Source organism: Lutra lutra, chromosome 2 (genome assembly GCF_902655055.1).
Source record: "Lutra lutra chromosome 2, mLutLut1.2, whole genome shotgun sequence".
NCBI classification, from domain to species: Eukaryota; Metazoa; Chordata; class Mammalia; order Carnivora; family Mustelidae; genus Lutra; species Lutra lutra.
The window spans coordinates 70,090,413-70,109,932 of record NC_062279.1 but is presented as its reverse complement, the minus strand read 5'-3'; the positions used below and the strand labels follow the sequence as shown (position 1 = coordinate 70,109,932).

The 19,520-nt window shown below is 37.0% G+C and overlaps 1 pseudogene; it reads right to left on the bottom strand.

The window, feature by feature from the left end:
* Positions 1–12,441: 12,441 nt before the first annotated feature.
* Positions 12,442–14,005, bottom strand: LOC125094223 (dnaJ homolog subfamily A member 1-like; annotated as a pseudogene).
* Between the last annotated feature and the right edge of the window lie 5,515 nt (positions 14,006–19,520).

Below are 19,520 nucleotides of genomic sequence, written 5' to 3'. Positions count from 1 at the left end.
GATTTCTCTTGGCAGCATTGACATTTAAACATTGTTTATTACTCCAATCCATGAGCATGGAATGTTTTTCCATTTCTTTGTGTCGTCCTCAATTTCTTTCATGAGTGTTCTATAGTTTTCAGAGTACTGATCCTTTACCTCTTTGATTAGTTTTATTCTTAGGTATCTTATGGTCTTGGGTACAACTATAAATGAGATCAATTCCTTAATTTCTCTTTCTTCAGTCACATTGTTAGTGTACAGAAATGCAGCTGATTTCTGTGCATTGATTTTGTGTCCTGCCATGTTATAAATTTCCATATGAGTTCTAATAACTTGGGGGTGGAGTCTTTTGGGTTTTCCACATAATTTATCATGTCATCTGTGAAGGGTGAGAGTTTGACTTCTTCTTTGCCAGTTTGAATGCCTTTTTTTTTTCTTTTTGTTGTCTGATTGCTGAGGTTAGGACTTCTAGTACTATGTTGAACAACAGTGGTGAGAGTGAGCATTCCTGTCGTGTTCCTGATCTTAGGAAAAAGCTCTCAGTTTTTCCCTATTGAGAATGATATTTGCTGTGGACTTTTCATAGATGTCTTTCATGATATTGAAGTATGTTCCCTCTATCCTTACACTTTGAAGAGTTTTAATCAAAAAAGATGCTGTATTTTGTCAAATGCCTTTCCTGCATCAATTGAGAGGATAATATGGGTCTTGTCCTTTCTTTTAGTAATGTAGCATATCACATTGATTTGCAGATGTTGAACCACCCTTTCAACCCAGGAATAAATCTCACTTGATTATGGTTAATAATCCTTTTAATGTACTGTTGGATCCTATTGGCTAGTATGTTGGTGAGTATTTTGGCACCCATGTTCACGAGGGATATTGGTCTGTAATTCTTTTTGGTGGGGTGTTTTTCTGGTTTTGGGATCAAGGTAATGCTGATCTCATGGAACAAGTTTGGAAGTTGTCCTTCCATTTCTATTTTTGAAACAGCTTCAGTAGAATAGGTATGAATTCCTCTTCAAACGTTAGGCAGAATTCCCCTGGGAAGCCATCCACTCCTGGACCCAGCAACACTTGTTGGGAAGTTTTTGATTACTGCTTCAATTTCTTTGCTGGTTATTGATCTGTTTAGATTTTCTTTTTCTTCCTGTTTCAGTTTCAGTAGTTTATAAGTCTCCGGATCTGTTTCATCCGGATTGTCTAATTTGTTGACATGTAGTTGTTCATAGTACATTCTTAAAATTGTCTGAATTTCCTTGGTGTTGGTCGTGATCTCTCCCCTTTCATTCATGATTTTATTAATTTGAGTCTATTCTCTTTACTTTTGAGTAAGTCTGGCCAGAGATTTATTAATCTTATTAATTCTTTCAAAGATTCAGCTTCTAGTTTCATTAATCTGTTCTACCATTTTCCTGGTTTATATTTCATTGATTTCTGCTCTAATCTTTATCATTTCTCTTCTCCTGCTTGGTTCAGGCTTTATTTGCTGGTCTTTCTCCATGTCCTTTAGGTGTAAGGTTAGCTTGTGTATTTGAGATTTTTCTAATTTTTGAGAGAGGCTTATATTACAATGCACTTCCCTCTTAGGAACATCTTTGCTGTATCCCAAAGGCTTTGAACAGATGTGTTTTCATTCTTATTAGTATCTATGAGTTTTTAAGATTCTTCTTTAATTTTCTGGTTGACCCATTCATTCTTTAGTGGATGCTCTTTAACCTCTAATTGTTTGAGTTCCTTCCAAATTTCCTCTTGTGGTTGAGTTCAAATTTCAAAGTGTTGTGGTCTGAAAATATGCAGGGATTAATCTCAGTATTTTAGTATCAGTTGAGACCCATTTTATGATCAAGTATGTGATCTATTCTCGAAAAAGTTCCATGTGCACTCCAGAAGAATGAGTATTCTGTTGTTTTAGGATGGAATGTTCTGTATATATCTGTGAAGTCCATCTGGTCCAGTGTGTCATTCAAAGTCCTTGTTTCTTTGTTGATCTTCTGCTTCTCCATTGTTGTGAGTGGGGTGTTGTAGTCCCCTACTATTGTATTATTATCAATGTGTTTCTTTACTTTGGTTATTAATTGGTTGATATAATTGGATGCTCCCATTTGGGGGGCATAGATACTTACCCTTGCTAGATCTTCTTGTTGGATAGACCCTTTAATTATGATATAGTGTCCCTCCTCATCTCTTATGACATTCTTTGGTTTAAAATCTAGTTTGTCTGATATGAGGATTGATAGCCCAGCTTTCTTTTGAGGTCAGTTATCATTGTAAGTCTTTGGGGTGTTGATCTATTTTTATTGATTTTGGAAGGGACCCTCTCTGCCTCTAGGACATGAATGCATGTTTCCTTCCCCAGATTAGGGAAGTTCTCAGATATGATTTGTTCGAATACACCTTCTGGCATTCTGACATTTGTTTCAGGGCACAGTTAAATTTCAAAGACTTTCTTCATGGGCTCTGAGTTCTCTCTCTCTTTTTTCCTCACCTTCCTTCCTTTCCATCAGCCTGCCTTCTAGATCACTTACTGTGTCTTCTGATTCATTCACTATAGGTGTTAGAACAATTCCAATTCCAACAATTCCACTATAGGTGTTAGAACATTCCAATTTCTAACACCAATAGGTGTTAGAAAATTCCAGTGGAGATTACATCTCCATTCTAGCATTTTTAAGTTTAGCTTGATTAGATCTCATTTCTGCACATAGAGATTCTCTACTGTTTTTTTTTTAAGATTTTATTTATTTATTTGACAGAGACCACAAGTAGGCAAAGAGGCAGGCAGAGAGAGAGGAAGGGAAGCAACCTCCCTACTGAGCAGAGAGCCCGATGTGGGGCTCAATCCCAGGATCCTGGGATCATGACCTGGACCGAAGGCTTTAACCCCCTGAGCCAGGTGCCCCTCTACTGTTTTTTTTATGCTTTTTTTTCAAGTCCAGCTTTTAACTTTATAATTGCTATCCTGAATTTCATCTCTGACATCTTACTTATATCCATATCGATTAGCTCTGTGGCATAGAGCATTACCTTTAGTTCTTTCTTTCTTTCTTTCTTTCTTTTTTTTTTTTTTAAAGATTTTATTTATCTCACAGAGAGAGATCACAAGTGGGCAGACAGGCAAGCAGAGAGAGAGAGAGAGGAGGAAGCAGGCTCCCTGCAGAGCAGAGAGCCCGATGTGGGACTCGATCCCAGGACCCCGAGATCATGACCCGAGCTGAAGGCAGAGGCTTAACCACTGAGCCACCCAGGTGCCCCCCTTTAGTTCTTTCTTTTGATGAATTCCTCCTTCTAGTCTTTTTGTCCAGGGAAGAATGGGTGAGTAATTGAGCAGAGTCCAAAATATCAACCACAACCCAAGCAATATATACCCCAGACAAATCTGAAGTGGTTGGAAACTACAACGGAAAAGCAGACAAAACAAAACAAAACAAAACAAAAGGTTGATGGGGGGGGGCAGTGGGGGGGGGAGACTATAATCTTGCAGGGCGGACAAAGCAGGGTTATCCCACTTGTTCCTGAGTGAATTTTGGTCTCTGTGTTAGAAGACACTACATTCCAAAATTGCAAAGAAAGAAAAAAAATTTTATATATATATATACAAAAATAAAATTAAATAGAGTGAAAAAGGACTAAAATGAAGCATATATCTATAAAATGTAGATGTAAAAGAAATTAAAAAGTGACTTAAAAACACAAGTTGGTCAAATAAGAAACTAGTTGAAATGGGAAAAAGATAAAAAAAGAAATGGAAAATTTTAGACTGAAAGATAAAGAAATCATGTGAAAAAACCTCAAGCTCAATATAATATTTTCCCCTGGCACTACAGTTTTACAGTCTTGTGGGATCCATAATCTAGCTGTTCACCTGTTTCTCCAGTTGGTCTTCTGGAGGAGGGGCCTATTGTGCTGCTTCTCAGCAGTCTTTGCCTGGGTGGAAGTTGCACCACCCCTTGCAAGGGAGCTGGGCTCAGTGTAAGCTGGTCCTCTATGTGGCTTTTTTTTTTTTCCCCTGGAGGCTCTCTGCTCCTCTTTAGAGGACCGGAATAAAAATGGCCATGCCCCCCTGGGTGGCTCAGTGGGTTAAAGCCTCTGCCTTCAGCTCAGGTCATGATCTCAGGGTCCTCGGATTGAGTCCCGCATCGGGCTCTCTGCTCCGAAGGGAGCCTGCTTCCTCCTCTCTCTCTCTCTCTCTCTGCCTGCCTCTCTGTCCACTTGTGATCTCTCTCTGTCAAATAAATAAAATCTTAAAAAAAAAAAATGGCCATGCCCCAATCTCCAGCCCCAGAGCCGAAAGATCCTGGTCCCCTCTCTTCAATAAGACCTCTGGGACAAACAGTCTTCACTCTTGTGTGTGCCAAACTCCACAGGCTCTTGTGGTGAGTGCCTACTATAATCCTTCCAGGGGGGAGTCCAAGGGACCCAAGTCACTGTCCTTTGTGTGCCTTGGGACTGAAAGCAATTGTGAGCTCATGCATGTACCCCATTCTGCTGGTCCTGGGGAACGGCTGGGTGTTGCCTTACTGTCCCTTCTGGAGTCATCGCCCTGAGAGCTATTGCTGGGTCATGGATGCACCTGTTTCACTACTCCCAGGGGATGGCAAAGGGCCCTCACATTCCAGTCCTTTTCAAGGTGCTCAGGCAGAGGGTGTTCACTGACTGGCCCAGCTCACAGTTTCCGCAAACCAAGCTGAGCGTCCCGTGGTGGGCTTGCTGACTATAACCAGTTTCCCGGCTCTACTGTTTCGCACTCTACCAGTGCAGGCGCCTCGTTCATTCTGTGACTCCTGGGATCCTGAATCCACAATGACCTACCTAGAATTCTGCCCTTTTCTTCCCCTGAGCCCCTTGCAGACAGGGATGTTTCTCACTAAAGCAGATTTCTAAGGGCTCTAATTTTGCCCCCTGAGGTTACATCACCTTCCTACAACCAGCTTATGGAGGCTCCCTTCCCCCTCCATTTATCTTCTGATATCTCCCTGCAGATTCATATCTCTGCATTTCCTACTTTGCAAAAGGCAGTCACTTTTTTCCCCCCTGTAGAGTTCCAGACACATTTTTCTTACATCTCAGGCTGAATTCATGAGTGTTCAGAATGGTTTGATAGATATCCAGCTAAATTCATGGGACCAGATGAAACAAAGTCCCCTACTATCCCACCATTGTGTCTCCTCCAATAACAAGTTTACTTAAAGGAGAAAAAATTCAGTGGAAGTTTTAAAGAGTAGGTTAGATTCAGTGGTGTGCTAAAATGCTGGCACATATGATTTGTAGTATCTGCCAAGTTCTGTGGTATAAATACTCTTACCATGTTTGATGTCAGGTTATCAATATTTTAACAACCATCCCATAAAAGTCTTAAGTATTTAACAATCAGATCTCACAAGTTGGAATGGGCCACTCTAACACACCAAGAAGATAACACTGATGAGAGAATTGACTCTAAGAATGATTTTTATTTTACAGTTTACTGATGTTCTTTAACTCTCAGTATGCTTTTTGCCATATAAGTCCTCAAAAGAAAATTATTTTATTATCACAACAGATTAAATTTATAGGAATGATACGTGCTAATAAGATCACTTCAAAATACACAAAGTAAAATGGACAAAACTACAAGAAGAAATGCACAAAACCATTATTATGGGTTATTTTAACATACCTTTCTCAGTAATTGATAGAAAATCAATAAAAATCAATAGATAACAATAGATAAGTAACACTAAATTAACAGTTCACCCTCTGGGTATTCAGAATGTTGATTTCACATCTGCAGAATGCACATTCTTCTAGGCAAAAGCATATCTCAACAAATTTCAGCTAACTGGTATCATATATGTAAAAAATCAGAAAACTATGGTCTGTGGGCCAAATCCAGCCCACCACCTGTTTTTGTAAATAAAGTTTTATTGGAATGAGTCATGCTCAATCGTTTATGTGTGGCTGTTTTTGCACTACAATGTCAGAGCTGAATAGTAGCACCAAGACAGGCCCACAAAGTTTAAACTATAAGCCATATGGCTCTATACAGAAAAATTTTGCCTACTCCTGACATAGATCATATTTTCCAACCACAGTGCAACAAAATTAAATAAGCAAAAAAGTTTAGAAATTTAAATTCTAATTAATTCTAAATAACTTATGGGTCAAAAAAATAATAATGGCAATTCAAAAATAATAAAAGTTGAGCAATAACAAAAATAATATAAATCTTTTAGAAAACAACTCAACATATACTTGGAAATATAACAAAAGAGGGTCGTTTTGTATTTTATGGAAGAGGGATCAAGTTATCAAGAGAGCATAACAATCTTTAATTGTTTATGCATCCAATAAGAGAACTTCAAAAGACATGAAACAAAACCTGACAGAACAGCAAGGAGAAACAGGTGAGTTGACAAATAAACAACTACAGTGTATTATTTTTATTGCTGCATAACAAACTACTATAAATTTACCATCTGGAAACAAAATCCACTTATTATCTCATAGATCTTTACATCTGAAATCTGGCATAGCATCACTGGGTTTTCTGCTTGGGATCTCCCAAGGCTGAAATAAAAGTGTTGGCCCAACTGGGTTCCTATCTGGGGCCTCTGGGGAAGAATTCACTTCCAAATCACTTCAAGTTGTTGGCAGAATTTGATCCTTTGTAGTTGAAGGAATGAAGTCCTTATTTTCTTGTTGGCTGTCAGTTGGGCACCACTGTCAGCTTCTGAAGGGCACTGATACTCCTCATCACATCGCTCTCTTCATATTCAAGCACATCGAATATTTCTCATGCTTTGAGACTCTCTGATTTCCTTTTCTGTGACCAAGGAAAACCCTGTTTTTAAAAGACTCATATGGGGGCATGTGGGTTGTTCAACTGGTTAAGTGTCTAATTCTTGATTTTGGCTCAGGTCATGATCTCAGGGTTGTGAAATAGAGCCCCAAGTTGGGCCCTACATTGGGCGTGGAGCCTACTTGAGATTCTCTCTCTACCTCTCAAAAAAGCAAAAACAAAAAATAAAAACCCTCATATGATTAGATTAACCCCACCTGGATAATCTCTATTTCACAGTATAATGTATAATAATCATGAGAGTAATATTTCTTCATATTCACAGTTTCCACCCACACTCAAAGGTGAGGGGAATATATAAGAGTGAGGGTTGTTGAGGGTCATTCTTAGAAGTCTTGCTACCATAGTCTGCCTCCTAATAATCCATGTCCATCCCACATGCAAAATACACTAACTCTTATCCCAAGGTCCCCCAAATATCACTCCATTATAGCAACAGTTCCAAAATCCAAAATCTTTTCATCTAAATCATCTCAGTCAGATGTGGATGAAGCTCTTGATATCCTCTATTATGTACAACTCTTCAGATAAAACTCCTCTCTCTCTATGCACCCGTGAAACTGCAGAGACAAGTTATCTGCCCCCAACACTCCCAACATACAGTGGTGTGACAAACATAAGATAACAGTTATAGATTTTCCAGTTCAAAAGGGGGAACTTGGAAGGTAAAAAGGAGTCACAGGTCAAATGTAGTTTTGAAATGGTGGGCAAATTCTACTTGAAGAACCTTGATTAGGCTACAAGGACATCTTCCATGTCCCTCAGTCCTGCTATCTGACCTCTCAGCTCCCACCTCTGCACTCTTGATTCTGTCTTCAGTCATTTTTATTCCCCAGGTGAGTAGTTTTATAAGCCTGCTTTTCAGGATTCCTGTATAATTTTCAGGATCTGACAGACTTCCATTTTGTACATACCTGCTTTTCAGTATAAGCAGGAATTGTTTCTGCTGATATAAAATTCCCAAGAACCCTGTGGATCTCAAGTAGATTCACAACATTGGCAGAGCTACATTCACAGATCTTTTTGAGATAACACATTCTCTATAGTTGGTTCTATTAAGATGGCTGAGAGGCAATGCTCTCAAGCTTCCTAGAGATGCTCTGGTTTCACTGAGAAGACCCGTGAGGTATATTCTTAATCTCTTGTGTTCTGACCCTTTAATCATTCCAGTGTCTCAGAAAAGTTTGCAAAGACAAACTTCCATAATTTTATTTTCTTTGCCATGTTTTCAGCAACCACCTCTGGATTTTATCATCTTTTGCCATCTAGATAGGACAAGAACTTCCTAAACTGAGTCCTATTTCCTTTTTGCTTTATAATCCTTACCTAATTCTGTCTCTTTCTTCTGACATTTTACTATAAGCAGAAAGAAGAAGCCAGGGAAAATCTTCAACACTTGGCTTGGAAATCTCCTAAGCTAAATAATCAAGCTTATTATTTATGAGTTCTGCTTTTCACATCACTGTAAGACCCAATTTTGCTAAATTCCACCACTATGTTACAAGGGCCTCTCTTCTTCCAATTTCCAATAATATGTTCCTCATCTATTTTTTTCTGAGCTCACACCAGCAACATTCTTAATGTCCACATTTCTATTGTTTGTTCATGGTGATTTAGGCTTCCTCTAAGGCAATTTAGATTTCTCCATAATGCTCCTCATTTCCTTCTGAATTCTTTAACATCTTTAACATCAATATTTCTATTAACAGTCTACTCAAAGAAATGTAGATTTTACCATCATGTCCCTCAAGATTCTTTCAGCCTCTTCTCATGCCTAATTTCAAGTCACTCCCACATTTTTAGATATTTGTTATGGCAGCATTCAACTTCCAGGTACCAAAATCTATACTAGCTTTTTTTTTTTTTTTTAAACAGTGTACCATATTACCACAAAATTTGTGGCCTAAAACAACACTCATTTGATATCTTATAGTCATGCCAATCAGAGATCTAAAATGGACAGATGGATCTGTATTCCTTTTGGAAGCTTTAGGGATGCTTTGCTTACCTTTTCCAGATTCTGGAAGTTGTCACATTCCTTAGTTCTTGGCTTTGTACCTAATTAGATAATCATCTGGCCTTTTTTTTTTAAATTAAAATGGCTTATTATCCCTTTAAATATTGCTGGATTTGATTTACAAAAATAAATTTTTAAACTAAGTCTGTACTTCCTTCTTTCTTTCTTTCTTTCTTTCTTTCTTTCTTTCTTTCTTTCTTTCTTTTTTTTTAAATATTTTATTTGTTTGACAGAGAGAGAGACAGCCAGAGAGGGAACACAAGCAGGGGGAGTGCGAGAAGGAGAAGCAGGCTTCCCACAGACTGGGAGCCTGACATGGGGCTTGATCCCAGGACCCTGGGATCTTGAACATAGCCAAAAGCAGATGCCTAACAACTGAGCCACCCAGGCACCCCCTTCTTTTTCTTTATAGTTTTTATGGGTTTTGGTATCAGGATAATAGTGGCCTCATAAAAAAGAAATGGCAAGTATGTCGCCCTCTTCAATTTTTCTGAAATTGTCTATGAAGAATTAGTATTATTTCTTTATTATATGTTGATAGAATTATTCTGTTATGCAATCTGAACCTGGAGTTTCCTTTGAAGATATGTTTTGTTGTTGTTGCTGCTGCTATTATTGTTCTTGTTGTTGTTGTTTTGTTTCAGTTTAGGTCTTCAAATAATGACCTTGAGCTGAGATCAAGAGTCAGACACCACTGGGGCTAATAATACATTATATGTTTATAAAAAAATTTTAAAATTATTAAAAATAAAAGAGTCAGACACCTAACCTACTGAGCCATTCAGGAACCCCTCTGGGCTCTCTATTCTGTTCCATTGATTTATGTGTCTATTTTTATGCTAATACAACACTATTTTGATTGCAAGCTTTGTAGTGTATCTTGAAATCTGGGATTATGATACCTCCAGGTTTGTTGTTCTTTCACAAGATTGTTTTGTCTATTTGGGTTTGGGCTTTTTTTTTTTTTTGGTGATTCCATAAAAATTTTAGGATTATTTGTCCTATTTAGTTGAAAAAAAATCATATTTTGATAAGGATTGCTTTGAATGTGTAAGTTGCTTTGAGTAATCTGAACATTTTAACAAAATTAATTCTTCAACCCATGAAAATGGTATATTTTTCCATTTCTTTGTGTCCTCTTCAATTTCTTTCATTAATGTTTTATAGTTGTTAAAGTACAAGTTTTTCACCTTGGTTAAACTTATACCAAGATATTTTATTCTTTTTGGTGTAATTATAAATGAGATTGTCTTCTCAAATTCTCTTTCTGCTACTTTATTATTATTGTATAGAAATGAACACATTTCTGTATATTGGCTCTCTATTCTGCAACTTTACTGAATTCATTTATTAAATCTGATAGTTTTTGGTGGGGTCTTCAGGGTTTTCTATATGTGGTATGTCTTCTGCAAATAGTAGCAGTTTTATTTCTTCCTTTCCAATCTAGATGCATTTATTTCTTTTTCTTGTCTAACTGCTGTGGCTAGGATTTCCAGTAGTATGTTGAATAAAAGTGGTGAGAGTGGACATCCTTAATCTTACCTGATCTTAGAGGAAAGGCTCTCAGTTTTTCATCATTGAGTATGATATTAGCTGTGGGTTTATAATATATGACCTTTTTTATGTTGAGGTATATTCCCTCTAAACCTATTTTGTTGAGAGTTTCTATCATGAATGGATGTTGAATTCTGTCAAATGCTTTTTTTGTCATCTATTCAGATGATAAGGTTTTTATCCTTCATTTTGTAATGTGATGTATCATGTTGATTGATTTGAAGACAAGGAGCCATTCTTCTATTCCTGGAATAAATCCCACTTGATCATGGCAAATGATCCTTTGACTGTATTGTTGAATGTAGTTTGCTAATATTTTGTTGAAGATTTTTGCATCTATGCTTATCCAATATTAGCCTGTAATTTTTTTTTTCGTAGTGTCTTTTTCTGAATTCTGGCCTTGTAAAATATATCTGGAAGCTTTCCTTCCTCCTTTACTTTCTGTAATAATTTGAGAATAATAGGTATGAATTCCTTTTTTTAAATGTTTAGTAGAGGGGCGCCTGGGTGGCTCAGTGGGTTAAGCCGCTGCCTTCAGCTCAGGTCATGATCTCAGGGTCCTGGGATGGAGTTCCGCATCGGGCTCTCTGCTCAGCAGGGAGCCTGCTTCCCTCTCTCTCTCTCTCTCTTTCTCTGCCTGCCTCTGTCTACTTGTGATCTCTCTCTGTCAAATAAACAAATAAAATCTTTAAAAAAAAAATAAATGTTTAGTAGAATTCACCTGTGAAGCCATCTAGCCCTGGAATTTTTGGTTTGTTGGGATTTATTATTTATTTATTTATTTAGTACCAATTCAATAATGCTACTAGGAATTAGTTATTCAGATTTTCTATTTCTTCCTGATTCAGTTTTGGAAGATTATATATTTCTAGGAATTTATCCATTTCTTCTATGTTGTCCAATTTTTTGGCATATAATTTTTTGAGTTAGTCTCTTATCATTCTTTGTATTTCTGTGGTGTCACTTGTTATTTCTCCTCGTTGATTTCTGATCTTATTTATTTGAGTACTCTCTTTTTCCTGATGAGTTTAGCTACATGTTTATCAATTTTGTTTACCTTTTCAAAGAAATAGCCTTTGCTTTCATTGAGCTTTCCTATTGTTTTCTCAGCTCTATTTCATTTATTTCCACTCTGATCTTCATAATTTCCTACTTTCTATTAACTTTGGGCTTTATTTTTCTTTTCTAGTTCCTTTGGGTATAATATTATATTGTTTATTTGAGTTTTCTTCTTGTTTCTTGAAGTAGGTGTGTATTGCTATAAAATTTCATCTTAGAACTGCTTTCACTTCATCTCAAAGATTTTGGAGCACTGTGTTTCATTTTCATTTGTCTGCTTGTATGTTTTCTTTTCTTTTTTTATTTCTTCATTGGCCCATTATTTGTTTAATAGCACGTTGTTTATGTTTTTTCAGTTTCTTCTTATAGCTGGTTTCTAGTTTCATATTGTTGTGGTCATAAAAGATGGTTGATATGATTTCAATCTTCTTAAATTTACTGAGACTTGTTTTGTGGCCTAACATGATCTATCCTGAAGAATGTAATGTGCACTTGAAAAGAATGTGCATTTTACTATTTTTGGATAGAATTTCTGTATATATTTAAGTCCATTTGGTCAAAGCCACTGTTTCCTTACTGACTTTTTGTGGATGATCTATCCACAGATATATATGCTGTGTTAAAATCCCCTACTATTATTCTTTGCTGTCAATTTCTCTCTGTATGTCTATTAATATTCACTTTATGTATGTAGGTGAGCCTATGTTGGGTGCATAGGTATTTATAATTGTTATATTCTCTCATTGGTTAGAACCCTTTATCATTATGTAATGTCCTTCATTGTCTCTTGTTACAATCTGTTTTAAAGTCATATACTGAAGTCAATACATACAACTAGCATTTCTGTCTGAGCTGTTTCAGATACATAGAGCTGAAATTAATTACAAGGTATGGTCTAACAAATGCTAGGGGAGTTTTTTTTTTAAGTAGTTTTTACAAATATTAAACTTGTCTTGTACACTGAAGTCATCATACATTCAGGGCAAAGTCAGAGCTTTTATATTTGAGTTTATTCTTCATTTAACTTTTAAAACACTACTATAGTTGAATATTAAAACAAGAACAATAGCAAGTAGTGAGCTATGATTATAGTCATTCACTCTTTCACTACTGCATATAAAATGCTAGCAGTGTTATTCACTGGCCCCATTGAGAGGTCTGACACTGAGCACCACCCCTGGGATGATGTTCATCATCCTCATATGATTCCCCATGGAAATGGCACCATCTTTCCTGATTGGGATCAAAGTCCACCAGTTCTACCTGGTCCATTTCATCAGTCTCTTCTACTTCCTTCCTCTCAGGTAGGAGTTTTTCCAGCAAAGAGAGTTTATTAGGAGAGAGAAAGCCATTCTCAGGAAAGTTTACCTTAAATTTGATGATGAGGCAACGCTTCTCATATGGTGTACAATAAACTGGCATGCCTTCATTTAACACACACTTGATATCTCCATGCTTGACAATTTGACCTGGATGAGAGGCGATGACAATGGTTCGGTTGTCAAGAGTAGATACTTGCTTTTGAAAACCACACAGTGCTTCAACCAGCTATATGTCCATACATATGAAAAGGTCTTCTCCTTGTTGTGTAAAAATAGCATCATCCTTCTGATCTAAAACAATGATATTATCTCCTGGTTTCAGTCCTGGTTCTTGGTCTCCTTCACCATGGAATGTTATCTTCTGGACATCTTTCATGCCTTTGTCAATATGAACATCTAGAATCTTCTTCTCTCAAACTATCTTCCTTTCATTGAAGCTTTTACATCTATCTTTAGGACTGATCTGTTCCCCATGGCCCTGGCACTCCATGAACAGAGACTGAATTTGCTGAACCATTCCAGATCCTATCTGATGAATTCTTATATGCATTCAAGTGCCTTGGCAATTGGGACATTTGACTGCTCCTTTCTTACCACCTCGGCCTTCACATTTATTGCAAATCACGTTCTTTTGCAGAGCTAGTTTTCTTGTTGCACCATTATATAAATCTTCTAAGGTTTCTGAGAGGTGATGCACAACATTTTTACCTCTCCTTTCTCTCTGCATCCTTCCTCCTCTTCCAAAAAACATATCAAAGATGTCCATGGGGAGCCAAAACCACCACCAGCTCCACCTTCTTTAATTGCTTGTTCGCCTCCTTTGTTGTATAATTCCTTTTTCTTTGCATCAGAGAGTACTTTGTAAGTTTGAGAAATCTGTTTAAACTTTTCTCTTTCATTTGGATTCTTATCAGGTTAGTAATTCAAGGCCAGTTTCCTATAGGCCTTTTTCAATTCTTCTGGGATCACATTGGGTTTGACCCCCAAAACGTCATAGTAAGTGTTTCTTACACCATTTTCTACAGCAAGCAAGAGGGCCAAGGCTGGTGTGGGGGAGTGGGAAAGAGCACGTTGCTGGGCTCAGCTCAGGCAGTTGCTGTTCCTCCGTGTCTCACTGAGCATTCTGTAAAGATCCTTGTTTTCTTGTTATTCTTGTAGCTCTTTTCTATTCCTTTCTTTTCCTGCTCTCTTCTCTTGTGATTGGTGACTTTCCTTAGGATTATGCTTGGATTGCTTTCTCTTCATTTTTTGTGAATCTATTACAGGTTTGGGGGTTACAGTTGGCATGAGGTTCATATATAAAATATTAAATATAGAGTAGTTTATATTAAGTTGATGACTGCTTAAGATTGAATACATTATAAAAGCACTACATTTTTACTCCTCTTCCATGTTTTATGTATATGTCGTATTTTGCATTTTTTATTTTCTAAGTCCCTTAGTTGATTTTTTAGATATAATTAATTTTACTACTTTTGTCTTTTAACCCTCATACTAGTTTTATAAGTTATTGATATACTACCTGTATTGTATATTCACTTCTACTTGTGAAATTTTTTCAAAAGTGAACAGTGCAGATACAGTCAGTACAATAATATACACGATGAGAGTCCCAGAAGGAAAGGAGAGAGTAAAAGGGGCAGAAAAAAAAGAATGGCCAAAATTTCAGAATGGGCATAGTGACAATAGTAAGTATTGGTCATGTGGTACAATAGGAAGTCATAGCATTGGTAAATGTATGAATTGATATAAATACTTTGGAATGTAATTTGACATTATCTTGTAAATTTGAGTAATTCCTAGAATGGTAATTCTTGATACATGTATTTATCAGAAAATGTATATGAACACCATTGTTTGTAATAGAAGGACAAACTGTAAATATTCCAAATATCCATTCATAAGACAGTGCAAAATTAAATTGATATTCACATATATAAACATAAATGTGTGTGTGTGTGTGTGTCTTATTTATTTGAGAGAGGGAGAGAGCAAGCAAGAGAGAGAGCACAAATGACAGGGAGAGAAAGAGGGAGAGAAAGAAGCTGATTCCTGGCTTCCTGGCTGAGCAGGGAGCCTGTTGTGGGACTCAATCCCAGGACCCCAGGATCATGAACTGAATGAAGGCAGCCACTTTAAAAAAAAAAGGCAGCCACTTAACTGACTGAGTCACCAAGGCACCCCTCATTTGGATACTTTTTGGCAGGTAAAATGAATCAACTCCAGTCACTTTCATCATCATGGATGAATATCATGAATAAAATGTTAAAATTTTTAAAGCAAATTATAGGGTAAAAATACAATATGATATTACTTATACAACATTCAAAACAAGGACCAAAAACCATAAGATACTTAGGAATAAACCTAATCAAAGAGGTAAATGATCTGTACTCTGAGAACTATAGAAAACTCATGAAAGAAATTGAGGAAGACATAAAGAAATGGAAAAACATTCCATGGTCATGGATTGGAAGAGCAAATACTGTTAAAATAGCTATGCTACCCAAAGCTATCTACACATTCAGCACAATCCCTATCAAAATATCACCAGCATTTTTCACAGAGCTAGAACAAACAATCCTAAAATTTGTATGGAACCAAAAAGGCCTCAAATAGCCAAAGCAATCTTGAAAAAGAAACACAAAGCTGGAGGCATCACAATTCCAGACTTCAAGCTGTAATCATCAAGACAGTATGGTATTGGCATAAAAACAGACACATGGATCAATGGAACAGAATAGAGAACTTAGAAATGGGCTCACAACTCTATGGACAACTAATCTTTGACAAAGCAGGAAAGATTGTCCAATGGAAAAAAGTCTCTTCAACAAATGGTGCTGGGAAAAGAATGAACCTGGGCCACTTTCCCACACCATAACAAAAATAAACTCAAAATGGATCAAAGACCTTAATGTGAGACAGGAAGTCATCAAAATCCTAGAGGAGAACACAGACAGTAACATCTTTGACCTCAGCTGCAGCAACTTCTTGTTAGACACATCTCCAAAGGCAAGGGAAACAAAAGCAAACATGAACTATTGGGACTTCATTGGGATAAAAAGCTTTTTTTTTTTTCTTCCCTTGGGATAAAAAGCTTTTGCACAGCAGAGGAAATAGTCAATAAAGCTAAAAGGGAACCTATGGAATGGTAGAAGATATTTTAAAATGACATATCAAAGAAAGGGCTGGTATCCAAAATCTATAAAAAACTTACCAAACTCAACACTCCAAAAAACAAATAATCCATTCAAGAAATGGGCAGAAGCCATGAACACACATTTCTCCAGAGAAGACATATGAATGGCTAACAGACACATGAAAAAATGCTCAACATAACTCAGCATCAGGGAAATACAAATCAAAGCCACAGTAAGAGACCACCTCACACCAATCAGAATGGCTAAAATTGACAGGTCAGGAAACAACAGGTGTTCACAAGAATGTGGAGAAAGGGCAACCTCCTTACCCCATTGGTGGGAATGAAAGCTGGTACAGTCACTCTGGAAAACAGTATGGAGCTTCCTCAAAAGATTAAAAATGGAGCTAGTCTACAGCCCAACAATTGCACTACTAGGTATTTATCCAAAGGATACAAAAATCATTCAAAGGGGCACCTGCACCCCAATGCTCATAGCAGCAATGTCCACAATAGCCAAAATATGGGAAGGGCCCAGATGTCCATCAACAGATGAATGCATAAAGAAGTTGTGGTATGCAGTGAAATATTACTCAGCCATCAAAAAGGATGTACTCTTGTCTTTTGCAGTGACATGGATGGAACTAGAGGATATAATGCCAAGCAGGATAAGTCAGTCAAAGACAAATAACATGTGATTTTCTTCATCTGTGGAATTTAAGAAACAAAACTGACAAACATATAAGGAAAGGAAGAAATAAAATAAGATGAAAACAGAGAAGGAGGAAAAGCATATGGGACTCAACTCTAGGAAACAAACTGAGGGTTGCTGGAGCGGAGATGGGTAGGGGGATGGGGTAATTGGGGGATGGGTATCAAGGAGGGCATTTGATGTAATGAGCACTGGGTGTTGTATGTGACTAAGAATCACAAAATTCTACCCCTGAAACTAATAATGCAGTACATGTTACCTAAATTGAATTTAAATAAAAAATTTAGGGGTGCCTGGGTGGCTCAGTGGGTTAAAGCCTCTGCCTTCGGCTCAGGTCATGATCCCAGGGTCCTGGGATTGAACCCCTTATCTGGCTCTCTGCTCAGTGGGGAGCCTGCTCTCTCATCTCTCTGCCTGCCTCTCTGCCTGCTTGTGATCTCTGTCTGTCAAATAAATAAATAAAATCTTTAAAAATAAATAAATAAATAAATAAATAAGTAAGTAATTTAAAGTAAAATTTAAAAATAGAAATTTAAAAAACATTCAAAACAAGCCAAACAATATAATACATATTTTAGATATCAATATATAAGCAGAAAATTTGAAAGATGACAAAATTCAGGAGGATAGTTGTCTCTGGAGTAGAGATGGGTAATATGATATGGAAAGGGCAATGTGGGTTTAATTATAATGGCAATACTTTGTTTCTTAAGCTGAGTATATAGGTGTTTATTATATTTGTATGCTTTATAAATTCTGCAAATTACATATATTCCATATTTATGAGTTATTTCATAAAGTTTTAAAAGTTGAAGAAAGAAGGAGGAAAAAGAAGTTGAAGTAGGGAGGAGAAAAAAGAAGGCAATCATAAGAAAACAGAGAAGGAAACTGGAACCAATCAAAACGGGAAATTAGGTCAAGAGTTGATCAGGGGAAATGTGTGTTCCCAGAAATCCTAGAAAATGCATGTTGGGTTTTCCACAGTGTTTGGAATGAGGACTCAACCCATTTTATTTGAATATGAAAAGACAGGATTTCCTGAGTTCCTGTTTTATCTAGGTTCTGTACCTAGTGCTGATAATGAGCCTTATTTCTCAATGTTGGTCTTTTAAAATACCAGTTCTACTGCAAAACTTATGTTATTGATTCCTATTAACTTAGACATCCCTATTAATCTGTTCCTGAATTCACTTTAAAGACATAGTAACTGTTGGGTCCCCCCAAAATTGGGTACCCCAATAACGGGTCCATGATTAAAGGAGTGAGACTGATACAAAGTGAAGGTCAAGCAAAGCTTTATTTCGTGCCAAGCATCAGGAATCAGACCGACCGTCAAACAGACCGGTCGGGGCCACCCCTACAGAGAGGACGACCCCTCCCTGCTTTCCAGACTAACTTTTATAGAGCAAAGGCCATGTGGTTGGGCCTGGCCACACACAGGTGGCCAATGAGATTATAACACACACAGGAAACTCCACAGTGATGCTAGGTGACCAGTTGAATTACAATTTACCCTAGCAGACATTTGATTTAGCCTATCACCCCAAAGGGCGGGGGCCCATACTCCTTGGTAACTAGGAGACAGTATGCACCCCCACTGATTAAATACCTCCACCTGGCCTGACCCACCCTTGTATTTGGACTTTGTTACCTGGGACTGGTTTCCTGGACTTGCTTTTAAATAAGTTCCCCTGGTTGGGGGGGCAAGGTCAATTTAAGCTTTGCAGCAAAATGGCAGTTCAACCGGGGTGGGGCTGCTCTGGCTGAATAGGCCCTTACAGTAACAATGAGATGAGTAGAAAATTATCCTCTTGGAAAACTTTGCCACTCCACAAATAAATAGATAAAAATATTCTACGTAAAACCATTGTGGATAGTACAGATTCCTAAAGCACGAAATGGAAGAATTAACATTTGAGAAGGTCCACATGTAACCTTAGAAAACAGGTTGTCCATCTTTGTGCTCCCTTGCTGGATGTAAGAACAATAGGTGGGTTTATATATAGGTCACATTTCTTAACTTCTTGCAGTTCTGCAAGTCTAAATCATTTTGAAATTGGTTTTGACCATACTCTGTTCCAGAGCCATAGATACCAGACAATCCATATTAGCCAGAAAGTTCAATTATTTACCTTAAAGTAATATTGGTAATGGCTGTGAAATCTGATTTGGAAATTTGGAAAATGGAAGAAAATGATCTCCCTCCTAAATGAAATAAACTACACACATGAGAGTCCTGCATTCCTTTCAAATTAGAAAAAAATGTTCCAGTGCTAATGGTGAGGCTTTGATAAATGAAAGACTGTGTTGCTTACTCTATTCCTGGACACATTCAAGGTTTAGAATTTCCACAACTAAGGAGCTAAGTGCAAAAGCAAATTTACCTTGGAAGCTAAGATACTCCATAATCTTGCCTACAGTCATGATTCAGCACACAAATTCAACATTTTATTAATTCTCTAAAATGATTTCTTTTGAATAATTTACAAAATTACTATAATTATCACAAAAAACAAACCCATTATGCCAGATTTCCTTTCTAATTATTGGGAACCATGATTTAAGTATAATTAAATAATTATAATGGTGTTTTTAATCCAGTAAATGTACATTTCAAAATCTTGATATAGACTATCAGACACAATTATAAGAAACTGTGCTTTAAATTTATTTTTACCAGGTAAATATGATCTACAATTTTCCCCTCTGGAGATAGAATTATATATTTTTAAAACTTAGTCCTCAGAAGGAGCAGTTAATGCTCCAATGTGTCTTGCCTTAATGTGTGACACCAATTCTTAAGAGAATGTTTTTATTTTACTTTTAAAATATTTATTTATTTATGGGGGAAGGCAGAAGGTGAGGGAGACAATCCTCAAGCAGACTTGTGAGCA